The sequence below is a fragment of the Montipora foliosa genome, chromosome 2 (genome assembly GCF_036669935.1).
Source record: "Montipora foliosa isolate CH-2021 chromosome 2, ASM3666993v2, whole genome shotgun sequence".
Lineage (NCBI taxonomy): Eukaryota > Metazoa > Cnidaria > Anthozoa > Scleractinia > Acroporidae > Montipora > Montipora foliosa.
Window position 1 is genome coordinate 16,036,067 of NC_090870.1, and position 13,950 is coordinate 16,050,016.

The 13,950-nt window shown below is 36.5% G+C and overlaps 1 long non-coding RNA gene across 1 annotated transcript; it reads right to left on the bottom strand.

The window, feature by feature from the left end:
* Positions 1-1,252, bottom strand: LOC137989962 (uncharacterized). The gene is made up of 2 exons (XR_011121090.1): positions 970-1,252; positions 1-237 (listed from the first exon to the last, which is right to left on the bottom strand). It is a non-coding gene; the product is annotated as an uncharacterized lncRNA (long non-coding RNA).
* Between the last annotated feature and the right edge of the window lie 12,698 nt (positions 1,253-13,950).

Genomic DNA, 13,950 nt, shown 5'->3' on the forward strand with positions numbered 1-13,950 from the left:
GACACTGAAATTATTCTTTTATTTCTCGAGATCTACATTCTATACATAGTTTTGTTTGTAAGCTACGTTATAAACTGCACGTTTTCTCATCCGTTACAGGTTCATGGTCAACTGATGATCGGTCTGGTGGTGTCAGTTCACGTAATTAGTATCTTGGTTCCTCTTGTGGGTCAAATCACAGCCCAAGTTCCTTGCCACAGCGCAGACACTCCGGCGCCGTTCCTCTACCACTCCTTTCTGCAAAAGCAAGCATATATATCAGCTCTATGATTGATTGAAACCGGCGGCTAAACATATAGGGGCACCCAACGAGAATATAGTTCAAAACCACTTAAACATAGCATTGTCAAACATATTTTAGTATTTAAACGGTAGATATAGGCATATCCCCTAGAAATTTTTCATCTGTTCGGATTTCCTAGCTGAAAGTCTACTGATCCGAAAATTATAGGGATCAAAACTTACCTTTTCGAAAATTTTAGCCAGAAAAAAGGCTCCCAAAAATTCTAGGTGACCTTTTTAGAATAAAAATCCGTTAAAAATGGGCAATTATACCATTTTTCAGATGATTTTCATTGTCTGATGCAAAATCATAAATACTAAAAACTATCCCTTTTGACAAAGCTCGCAACCCAATTGACTTGCTCAACCGATGGGAGGACATCTCAACTGTGCGTTCACGGCTTGGAAGTTCGTAACACATTTAAATACGCTATTTTCACACTGGTCCATACAGTCAAGCAAAGTTCCCTGTTAACCGACCGTCTATCTTATGAAATTATGGTGACGAAGAAGTGCACTTAGACTTAATCAATTCAAAATGGAAGACTTTCTGAAAATGACCCATACAACTTGAAAGTTCCATGCAGTAAAGAGTCTTCAACATGGTTCAGTCCGCGGCCTTCATGATCAGTACTCAGCTAATTTCAACAGTAAAAAACTTTTAAGCAAGTGTAATTATTGCCTTACCAATTCATTTTTCGGCGGAAACTCAATACAATGAGCTTCGTGCACGAGAGACACGACAAAAAAGGCTATGAAGAGAAGAGCAACCTTTTCTGACTTCATTCTTGAAATTTTCGTGATCCACTGGATTTACTTATTCAGCGTCTATCAAGACTCATTCAACTTGATGCAGCTTGTAGGATTATTTATATTAAAAGGCTTTCTTGTAGTGAGGATGTTCCAATTATAATGGGAAACAATTTCTTTCTTTGCAGACGTAATTGTGCAGTAAGCATACTTAGTTCACGTGATATAGACTGAAGTAAAATTACTATAGACCATTTTTACAGGGCAAACATTTCATTTGGATAGATCATTTCTTATTTGACAAAGCCAAAACAATGGCTTCATAACGTGTCAACTTCAAAGTAATTTACCGTGCACAAACTTACCACTTAAAAAGACCAATTTTAGGCCTAGTTTGTACGTCGCGCTATCTCAGACGAATTTATCTTAATTCCAATTAAATTCGTCCTTCCGTCGACATTAATTGTACCATGGTTTTACGCGTCGAAATTAATGGGTCGAATTATGGTCGAATTTATTTCTCAGCCGGAATGCAATGCACCTGGTCAGAGGCATAATTAACAAGAGGCTCTAAGTAGCCTTTACTCATGCGCTGCCAGGTTATTTGCACCTTTGTTGACAGTTTAATAATGATAATGATAATAATAATAATAATAATAATAATAATAATAATAATAATAATAATAATAATAACAACTTTATTATACACCACAAAAAAGGTACAGTATATAGGTGTTACAAGAATCTATTTGAGAGAAGTTACTCTTTATCATGTGAGTTCATTGACCTATACTTCTCATCTTTATTTGAAAGAGTCTGTTTTTTAAGATGGGTCCATAGACCTGTACTTTTCAAAACAATTTGAAGGAAGTTCTTATTTTTTCTCTGGGTCCATTGGGCTGCAAATTTCTCTCCTCTTTCTTCCAGTTTGCTGCAATTTCTGAAGTAGATAATTTATGCTTTCTTATTATTTGTTTCCTTTCTATATTTGAATGCAACCTCATAGTTTGCTTCACAATTAAATTTACTTTGAATAATAGAACATAAGAGATCAATAACAGAATCTACACTTGAAAATACATTTGTTACATGTTTTGGTTCAGAACTATTGTATACAAAAACGTGGTAATTCATCTTTTGCTTTGCATACCACTGGAAAACACAACTAATGCAGTAGCTAGATATTCACATCAAAAAGCATGAGCTACTTTCCTTATTATCCAAAATGGCAGTTGTAAGCTGTTGTTTACTGGGAACCACATAAATGTACAAGATAAATTTCCCTGACATCTTGCTCTATGAATAACTTTTACATGGCCAGCGGCCTATGTCTAATTTCTTTAGAAAATCAGAAATAAAAACATATTTTGCTGGAGTAACATTTCTGATAAATTGCTCTTCCATTCTCAATGATAATATCAACTGTTTGAGAGGTGCAATAGTTACAATACTTTTGAGGTGGAAAAACAAAATAGAATAAAATGACACACCAGGACATTCTTTGCAAGAACAAAGATAAACATCATTTAAGTGCTCCTTGGGTCTAAAATTTTGGTTTCGAACATATAATTAATGAACAATGCTTCCACTGTTGCTTTACATTTTAATAATGTTAACACATTTTAATCTCATAAGTAACAGATGTTTGTGCACATATATTCTGAAAATGTTGTACCAAATTCATTAATGAATCTATTTCAATTGAAGTACATGTTGCAAATGGGTCCCATACCTAATGAATCTCTGCTATGAGAGTAAAAAAATTTACACCTCCCATTAGGCAGACAGTATATTGCTACTGTGTAAAGTTCAAGTGTTAAAATATATGCATGATAATTATCCATGAGCAAACAATCAAAGGCAGCTAACATTGATATAACATAAGGAAAGTCTGAAATTATAGGATTAGTGCACTATTTAGAAAACCACTATAACTATCACTGTATGTCAACTGATAATTAAAGTAGCTTAAGTTATAACCATAACAGGCAAATCTGTCAAAAATAGGTCGCAGTCCCTGTTTGCATTATTGTGACAAAGCTGATTACATACTATTCCTAATGTTTATAATTTGAACCAAGTCAGATGAAGAGGTTATTGGATTCCTGAAATTTTAAACAAGTGCCGACAGAGACATTGACACATTGTGTGTCTACATTTGCCGTACTGTGTGGTGGGGCAATAGTTTTAGTTGGATCAACAATTCCTGGACCTGGGTTGTTTGTACGTCATTTGCGAGTCGAATTAACTCAGGAATGTAAAAGCGATACAAATAGATCTTTGTAAAGCCACAGATGATTAATTTGTTACATTTCATAAATGTGAACCAAACTTTTCAATACTGGCACATAAATGGCCTCTAAGTAAAACAAAAGTAAGACAGAAAACCAGAATTTCCCCTTGAAGCATCCTCTAAATTCCTTTGCCACCAAATACGCGTAAACAGAATGCATATCAACGACTAGTCTGTATTTCTGAAAGAATTCCCCATTTTGACTTCGTCGTATGCCCATACTGACAACAACAGTAGTTCAGATTGTTAAAAGTCGGATCAGTTTTTTCTCAGGTAGTCTCAGTTTCGCTCAAAGCTGCCCTAAGGTTCTCAAAGATCACTAGGAGCTGAGATGACCGGCATGTTGATGGAGATCAGTTTGAATGACCTTTATGTCGATCCTCGCACTCGTGCAAAGTGTTTATTTGTAAAATATATTTGAAAAAAAAAATATAATTTTGTCTTTAATGTCAACAACTTACCTTTGGCTCCACAATCGAAAAAGATTTATTCTAACAGGTCGATCCGTACGACCCGGGCCGTACGACCGCGACTGCAATCACAAAGTTTGAACAGTCAAGATGCGATGATTCGGGCGGCGACCATGCACATCCAAGAGAAAATGACACATCTTAAGGGCTAGACTTTCAAAAGTCCTTCGTCTCGTGTAGATTCGCGTCCGAAAAATCACGCTTCGCTCGCCAAAACATTTTCTCCCGGGATTCTCGTGAGGTGGAATTTTGGTAAGTCTACTTAAGGGCTTGAAACATGAGAGGGATGGTTGATTTCTTCAAACACGCACTCTTTATTTTGTCATGCACAATGGACTGATATTCCAAGCATACATACATTTTAAGACTCTAATACTTTTTTTCAAGTCTTTCTATTAATTTTTCTGACTCAACAATGCATTTTTCAGCAGCTATTAATTGTTTTGAATAATCTCCTACCCTCCGCCCCACGTAAAGTTATAGTCTGTAAATTTATGCAAGCATAAATTTCCATGCACTAATGTGACACGGAAAACAAGAAATGGAGGGCATTTTATACCTCATGCGCTTACTGCGCATGAGTAATAATGTACGAAAATAACCAAAACAATGGCTTAATAACGTGTCAACTTCAAAGTAATTTACCGTGCACAAACTTACCACTTAAAAAGACCAATTTTAGGCCTAGTTTGTACGTCGCGCTATCTCAGACGAATTTATCTTAATTCCAATTAAATTCGTCCTTCCGTCGACATTAATTGTACCGTGGTTTTACGCGTCGAAATTAATGGGTCGAATTATGGTCGAATTTATTTCTCAGCCGGAATGCAATGCACCTGGTCAGAGGCATAATTAATAATGTACGAAAATAACCAAAACAATGGCTTAATAACGTGTCAACTTCAAAGTAATTTACCGTGCATAAACTTACCACTTAAAAAGACCAATTTTAGGCCTAGTTGTACGTCGCGCTATCTCAGACGAATTTATCTTAATTCCAATTAAATTCGTCCTTCCGTCGACATTAATTGTACCATGGTTTTACGCGTCGAAATTAATGGGTCGAATTATGGTCGCATTTTTTTCTCAGCCGGAATGCAATGCACCTGGTCAGAGGCATAATTAATAATGTACGAAAATAACGGATGACACTTTACACGACACTTTACACCCAAACCGGCCTGAACAGCCTCGGGCCAGCCTTCGTAGTTTACTCTGTTTAACGCCAGACGATTTTACTCGTCAATGGAAATATCTTATCCGTCTTCTTAAGACGGATAAAGCGTGTTAGACGAATTCAATTTAACAGACGAATTGAACTGCCTTTAGACGTCGCTTTATCGTTGAATATATTTTAAAGTAGGACCTGGAATTAAATTCATCTGAATTAAATTCGACGATAGCGCGACCTGTAAGTTGGGAACTCAACCAGTTGAAATTTAATTACTCGAAAGTTGTGTTTCCTAAAGAAAATCCTAATCCCACTTTAAATCCTAAAATGGAATTTGAAGCGAAAGAATCTATACACAGGAAATATTTTCAATGATTTCCGAATCGGGTATTCTGTTGGCTTTTTTTAAGACAGTTAGACCTTATTCACGATGGCTGTCATGTTGGATTTGCTACTATCATGCAAATTAGCTACACATTTCTTAGAGGGCGAACAACCCAAGTTCGAGAGGTTATAACGGACACCTTAGCCACACAAATGATTTGTTTCACGTTCATTGAATGTTTATCACCTAAGCAGTAAAATACAATCATTACACAAGTTACTTCGACGCTTTTTAGTGAAAAATGAGCAGATAACGAAGTAGAAAGTCAAAATGTCAAAGGCAATCAAAAGATAGAAAAAATTTATAAAAGGTACTTAATTCTAAATACTAAAATGGACTTTTTGCAATGTTATTTCAATATTTCGTTGAGCCGAATTTCCGCAATTTACCTTTTTTCAATGTTTGCCCCCCAGCATAACACATGGTTAATTTGCATGACAATATGAAAACCAACATGGCGGCTATCGTGAATAAGGGCTATTAATCGGGTGAAATGGTTGTGCGCATGCATGATTTGTTGGCAATACCGGTTTGTTCACTGGCGAAAAATGTCTGCGCATGAGTTGCGCAAAATGGCACGTGATACGTTTCCGGGACTATCATTGGCTCTCATGAAAAAAGCACTCCCAAGAAGAACAGAAAAATGGCTGCTGTTTGAGAATCGGTAGCTTGTTGGTTTCTGTCTTTTTTAGAGCGATCAAGGCTAGTTTTAACGCCAGTTTCAAGTGGAATGTATTCTTAGAGAACGTCTATGTTGGGTAAAACGTTTGCAAGTCCAATCCAACCAGCATCCTCGGAAAATTTGCTCCTGGAAAATTTTATTTCGGGGGATAAGAGCTGCGAAACAGGTGAGTTTTCTACGCAATTTTTAATGTGGAAAGTTTGTTGCCACCGGGTACAAAAAGTTACTGTAATGTGCAGGAAGGAGGATTCCTTAAGTTTCCGTTCATGTGTGAATTGGCTTGTACCAGGTGGCAGGGAAATGGCAATATTGTTCAACGTGAAGGTTACTTTTTTCTGCGTTACTCACTTACGATCGGCACCTCTACATGAATGATCAATGATTCGATCAGATGTCAATTTGATTTTGAATGTGATTGTGTCATTGGGAACGTAACCCTAGTAGCAAATATTTTAAATAGCTGCTTTTAAGGTCATTTATGTTCCCTTTTCTGGTGAATGTCTGAGTTATTATACTTTTTAGCAGTCACAACTCAACGATCCTTGAGTTCAAGTAGTTACCAAGTTATGGATTTGCAATTAATTTGAGTTTAAAATCCAAATCAAAATCCATGTTAGTTAAAACAATGTTTGGAAGAACAGAAGTGTAGGTACAGATTTATATAGATATCTATAGATTCAGGTTCGTGACTGTTTTCCAAATCTTTTTTTTTTTTAGACTGTTGTTTTCTGGAAGCATTAATGATGTAATTTTGGTTTTAGGGGACTTTCATGTGTTGTTGGATCAAGGAATCTGTTTTGAGTCAAGTATGGTTGGCAGTGGATATTTTTTTTTCTGAAAAGGCTGAAAGGAAGCTTTATTGCCTTGGACTTTTTTTGGTTACACCCCACATGTTTGTTCCTTTCTTAGATGGAAAAATCTATTAATATATTATGTGATTTGGAGCTGCAGCTAGAAACAATGTCCCATGCATTAAAGGTCTCATTGGGTTTGATGGCAGTAAAATAATTTTGGTAAAAAATATGTTTAGAGGTTTTATCATAACTTCTCATCTTGGTCCTGATGGACTTCAAACATTCTCTACCATTTTGCACAAGGAACTTGTCAATCAACCGATACCTATTGGTGTATTTGCAATATGATCTTTGGATAGCAATTGATTTATTTTTCTTATCCCTTATGTGTAGATATCCTATGTCTGTCGCATAGTTAGTTTTAATGTTTTATTTCCTGTAGTGTATCTTCATTATAGTTAGCACATGACCCCACAAGCATGTATTATTGCTTTAATATTGATTGTGTTTGAATATAGAATATTGTTGTCTTGTCTTGTAGATAAGGCAAAACAGCGTCAGTTGTATTTACATTATTATTTCTGAGTGTTACTTTTAAAGGGCAAACCATTAAAAAGTGCACATAGTTTGCAGGAGTCCAGGAAAATTATTCCAAATATTCATTGATTTGAAGTTCCTGACGCAGGTAAATCTTGAAGAGTTTACGTAACGATATTTGGAATATACAGCATTTCTATTTGGGAATGTTTAAGTCCACAGGATTTATTTTCTTTATGTTGAGAAGTACTGTAAGAGCTGTCAGGTGAAAGTCGGATGGAAATTTGACAGACCTTAGCTGTAATTCAAATTAGTAGTACAGTTTTGGTCGTTAGTGGAACATAATATTTTATTGGGACATTTTTTAGTGAGTGATTAAGCCATTGACTTCTGGGGATTCCCCATTGACAAGTAAAATCGTCTGGTGTTAGACAGAGTAAAATGCTAAGTAAGGCCGGTTTAGGGGTGAAAGGGTTAAAGTACTATTATTAGTTTGATTTTCTTTTTCTTGATTTGAACCAAAACAAGTGATTAATCATCAACTCCACCATGCTTTGCTTTGCATTGCTTTGGCTTTTAGAACAAAGTATCAAAGTTGAAGTTGGTGTCTCGAGGAGTAAACTGTGAAGACTATAGTAGTATTTGAGTATTATTGTAGAACAAATTTGCCTATATCATTAAAGTCATTAAATCAATGGGAATCCAAACATGAGGATGCATTTGCTTAGGAGGGGTTTTCCCTATAAAAATGGCAGGCCACGTATTGGAATTTTTTTAGAAACAACCCTTAAAGGTAACAGAACCTTGTTTTGTGGACGTAGGCTAAAGAAATCTGACCCCTTAGAGGAACCAGTTCTAAAGTGACAAATGACTGGCAAATAAGTTTTACTTATGAATTATTCATAAGTAAAAGTTATTTGCTCATGTACCAAATTGTCTTACAGTTCCAGTCATTTTTCAGATTGATATAAGCCTTAAATGTACTGCAGCAGCAGTAAAAAGAAAAAAAGAACATCGGTCATTTTTGTAAGGGAGCCCCCCTTGGGGCAGTTTGTTTACTTTACCAGCATTATTTAATACTATCCGTGGACTAAATCAAGAATGGAAATAGATTACAGATTGAAAAAATATGCCACTTTTTTTTTCCTTCTTACACTTACAGCATTCAACTTTAATTTATTCATCCTTGGAAATGGTAAGAATGATTAGTATTTTTTAAAGCAATTGCTAAAAATTCATTGCACCTAATGTTGAAATAATTTTTACATATGGAAAGGTAACAGGAGTTATTTCTGTGAAAGTCTTCTCCAGAAAACTCCAACATGGGATTATGCCCCTTTGAAATGTAGCTTTGTATGCTTTTGGTCAATGACTTTGAACAATTATTTCAGAAATATGAAGTTATGGAAGGGGATTTAATTTAAATGATTGAAACCACTGTGTTGCAACCAGAGTCCACAAAGAGGTTAAATAATTTATTACACTGGAAGTATTTAGTAGGCCAGCATGAAATTTGTTTTGGATAATAGCACTGAATCACCTTCAACACGTTTTCTAAACTTTGAATATACCTTATTTTATATCCTCCTGCAGTTTTATTGCTGGGAGATAAAACCAATTCTTGATTAATTATTTTTGTTGTCACATTAACCCACTACAATGTGATGAAATCGTATTATTAGCTGTAGTAGTATTTTGTTACAGTAAACCCCCCCCTGCTGGTGAGCTGGATTTCTGAATCAAATTTTCAACTTGGAATACCGGTATTGTTGTTTCGGCTATTCAGAGTTAACCTAATCTATGTTTTTTTCTATAATATGGAGGGAAGCAAACGATTGGCATTTTGCTTGGAACAACGATAACAAAATATAATTGCAACTAAAAGGTTTCCTTCTAGTATACCCAATATGAGGTGCTACGACATGTTAAGTATGATTTTGGTTATTATCACTGCTAAATTCACTTTAAAAATTTATTTTTGAACGACTAAAATACATTTCTAAATTTTCTCCTAGGTCTTAATAAATTTGCCTCTATGGACCACTTGAATGGCAATTTTAACAACTTATTTTGAGAAAAAAAGCGAAAATCTTAACATTTTCTGTTAGATGCGGGCCCCCGCGGAAACAGTAACTATTTAGTTGGAAGAGAAACCACTTGGAAATATAGTGGTATCTTTTTTGTTCCACTTTTTAAAAGATAAACGCATGAAATGAAATCAAGGTGGTAATCCATTAGCCGGTAAGCTCCACAAACGAATTTCCACTCGAACACTGCCACAGCAACCGAGATTCGCGTTGACCTTGCAATTATTAAAGAAACTTCCCTCGTAGCACTGGTGGCTTAAAAGAGAATCTCGCTGGCATAGAAACGCACTATGCAGTCAAACATTCGTCCGTTTTACGGGCCTGAAAAAGGGCTTTTTTGTCGACGGAGATCTAATATAAAACACCCAATGGCAGCCATGTTTGATTTGAGGTATTGAAGTCACATGACAAGGCCTCGGCCAAACAGACATTTTTCGCCAGTGAAACCGGGTTGGTGTTATGGTGTGTTATATGTTTCCATACGTAATAAAAGATAATTCCCTTCTTTGCATACTTAATGGTGCAGTCATAAAGGTACTTAGTCCAAGTGATAGAGATAATGAAATATGAAATAAGATTACTTAAGACTATTTTACAAGGCAAACATTTCATTTTAGATAGATCATTTCTTATTTCACACAGCCAAAAAAATGGCATAAATAAATGCTGCAAGTTCAAAATAAATTACCGTAAACAGTAAATGAAATTTACTGTTGGGAACTTCACCAGTTGAAATCTACCTCCTTGAAAGCTGTGTTTCCTACAGAAAATCCTAATCCGATTTTAAATCCTAAAACGAAATTGGAAACTAAAGAATATATAAACAGGAATACTTCAAATACTATACGAATCGGGATTTAAAGATTCAGTATTGTGGAGGATTTCTATACTGCCGGCAGTTGCTTCTAAATTATGGCTGTCTCTCAGATAACATAAAACAGAAACAAAATTGGAACAAAACTGTTTTGCTTTGCTCGTCAAAATCATGCAATAAGTGAATTACAAGCCGAGATAACAAAATGGCAAAGGGACAATTTGAGGAGAGGTCACATCCCTGATTGCCAGGGAAGGAATAATAAAGTTCTGCTAACGATGCCAACAGCATCGATGGGAAAGCTTTTAATACACCAAACATTAGAAGAAGCCACCATGGTCTTTCAGAGCGCTGTAAGTTCTCTTTGCAAAGACTACGGGGACGGCAACAAGAACGTCACAAATTTGCATATTTAGTGGGCAAAAACAATAGCTTTGCACGCTCAGCACAGGCATTTGTCATTCATTTTGTCCATTTCTTTGTCGTCGTCTGCAAAATAACGCCGTGAAATTGCCATATTCGAGGTTTTATGGACAACATCAGAACTTGGAGATAAATTTCATTTTCTTCCCTAAATTAAGGACGTTCGCGTGAAAATCTCCCCACATTGAAATTTGTTTCATTTCTCACCTGAACTTAGGTCATAAATTACTTATTCCAAAAATGAAAAAAAATTGGGGGGTCACCGACTTTGTTTTGGAAAAAAAGGCAAGGGAAAAATGCCTTAATTTCGATAGATAGGTCATCATAGCTTGATGTAGCATAATCTACTCATCCGTCAAAAATCATAAAAAAAATATGTTAGAGTGAAGGTTTCTGTGCATAGAAATATAGGAGTGGGTTTTTTTTTTTAGATAATTGAATGCCTCTGGGGATGTCGTCAACAGTAGAGTAAAACCTCAACGAGCGTTTTTGCAAGCACTTCCCGTTGTAACCACTTCCGGAACTCCGGACACAAGGAAAGAAAAAATTTTAAATAGATAACTTCTTACATTGTGATTTTTTTCATTCCATCATATTTTGTAGATTTTAAGAAGAGCAAATGATTCATGTCTTAAGAAATAGCGGTGACCCATGATCTAAAAGAGTAAAATTGATGTCATGTTGCGAAACTCTTGGAGAATTTAGTCGGGGAAGGACTGAAACCCAGGACAGGATCGATCGATGAAAATAAACTTTCTGGAGCATTGCAACGAAGTTTCAAGGAGGCGTTATCTTTATTTGCTTAGTTTTTTGTATCACATCTCACCATTGCCGTCTTTCTCATCTTCTGGAGTGTGGTTTTTGTGAAATATAATCTCCCACTGTTTCCTCGTAGGTCCGCACTATTTAAGTGGATTAGTACGAGAAGATAATTCTGCTCTATTTTCATGAAAGTAAAGGAAAAGAACTTCAAAAACATGCATTTATTTTGAACTAAGAATTTCGTAACGTAATAAAAACAAGTATAAGTGCTAGCGCACTTCACATTACACTCTAATCAGTTAAGCCTGTGGAAAGATAAGTGCTACACGGTCAACGTTTGTAAAAACGTAACCCTTCCTTTCTCACGGCCTGCTCTCGTCCGACCTTGTAGCTCAGTCGGTAGAGCAGTTGTTATCTAACCCGAAGGTCGTGGGTCCTTGTGTAGGCCCATTTCCAATAGTAGGGCTAACGCTCACATGGTTCATATGGGGTACAAACTAGCACTTCACATTACACTCTAATAGTTAAGTCTGTTGAAATATAAGTGCTACACGGCCAACGATTGTAAAAACGTATAAAACTAACCCTTCTTGTACTTGTACATGTTCATTGCCGTGACTTTATCATCTTCAGTTCCCACGGCCAGCTCCCGTCTGACCTTGAAGCTCAGTCGGTAGAGCAGTGGTGATCTAACCAGAAGGTTGTGGGTTCAATTCCCATCCTGGTCAGAGTAACGCTTACATGGTACATATGGGGTACAAAACTAGCACTTCGCATTACACTCTAATCAGTGAAGGCTGTTGAAATATAAGTGCTACACGGCCAACGTTTGTAAAAACGAAACCCTTCTCGTTACGTATTACAGTCGCATTACCTGCGCAGTAAAAGTTGTGCACAAACAATTAGCGCGAACGGCCTTACGCCGCTCATAACCCTTTTATTCCGAGGGACTGCTACACCTTTGTCATATTAAAAAGCTTGACATAGTCTTGAAGTGATTGCAATAACGCGAATTTATGTTTTTAGATGACGTTCGCGTTGCCGTTCCCGTCGTCGTTTCTAAAACTCCCTAATCCTACACTGAGACCGCACTTGCGTGAACGAATACGTAATCAGAAAAACGGGCCTGCAAAATAATTTCGATTCCTTTAAAAGATAATTTCACTGATGGACACTGAAAGTTTTCGCTTTCAAAATCCACATGCCAGAGTTTTTCGTCTCGCTCTATATTACAATTGTTGACTAACTCTTACGTAATTCAAAGAAATGCGAATTTCATCCCGATTTTCAACAGCTGTTTCGTATTTTTCCTTTACCAGAAAACACTAACCGTAATTAATTTATCCGGAAGGGCAGCGGCTGAGTTAATCATATAATACGAAAATATCAAGGTGCTGTGTAGTTCGCAAATTAGTCTTTGCCATAAGGCTTTCGCCCATTTGGCCATATAATGGCTATTTTTGAGACTCAAAGTAACATTCGCACTGTTGACAGTTAAGAGTTTGGAATTAACACTTATTTAAAAGAAGAAAAAACATTGTTTCAGTTTTGTGCTTGTTTCTTTTCGCCACAGTCAGTCGTATAGATTGCACTAGTGTTTTTGCCTTGCGGCACTGCTTGCTGATTCCTTTGAACATTTTTACGTTTTTGGTTTTTTAAATTCACTTTTCTCTTCGTTGTATCGTCGTCGGCAATACTTAGAACAAAGGATATAACGGTGCCCATTTTACATGACTTCATTTGACTTACATTATTTTAATACGAGGCCATCCTCTTTTTTTTACTCCGTTTGGCGTCGTCCGACCGACCCAAATTTTGGGCATTTTCCGAAAAAAAAAAAAAAAAAAAAAGTTAACGACGTTTTTAAGCCATTTTTATGTCGCACAGGAGTTTCGGTGGTTGATCCTTTTTCCAAAGCTGTCTTAATTTTGCCACAACATGCGCCAACGTTTCCGCCATATTGATTTTAGGTTCACGTCTTGTTGTTTTCCTGGCTCCACAGCTATGATGCCGGGGTACTAGGCCACCGATTCCGAGAATGCTTATGATCTTTTTTTAGGTTTTTTTTTTCAATCCGACCGACCGACCTAATATCAGGAAACGCATTCGACGGTAAACAAAAACAAAAGGGGGATGGCCTGACATGTTTTGGCAAAATATGATTTTGCCCGGATCGACTGAGTGACTGGTTGATAAAGTGTTTCCCATGACTGTCAGGATCACAACGAAATTTATAGGTGTTATTGGCTTGTCAATAAAAGTTTTATGCATCTCAATAATTAACATTTATAATGCATGCATAATTACGCACTCAGCAAAGTGTGACGCGGTCATTCCTGGGGAGGAGCAATTATTAAGTATCCCCTATAGGGAATTTGTTGCATTCCGAGAAAGCGCGGTAAATATTCCATTCGTTTTTCAAGCTCGACTGATCTGCTTGTCAAAGTTTTTCAAGGTACGTTTAATCACGTAGCATATAGCATGACCGGCTATTTTTCCA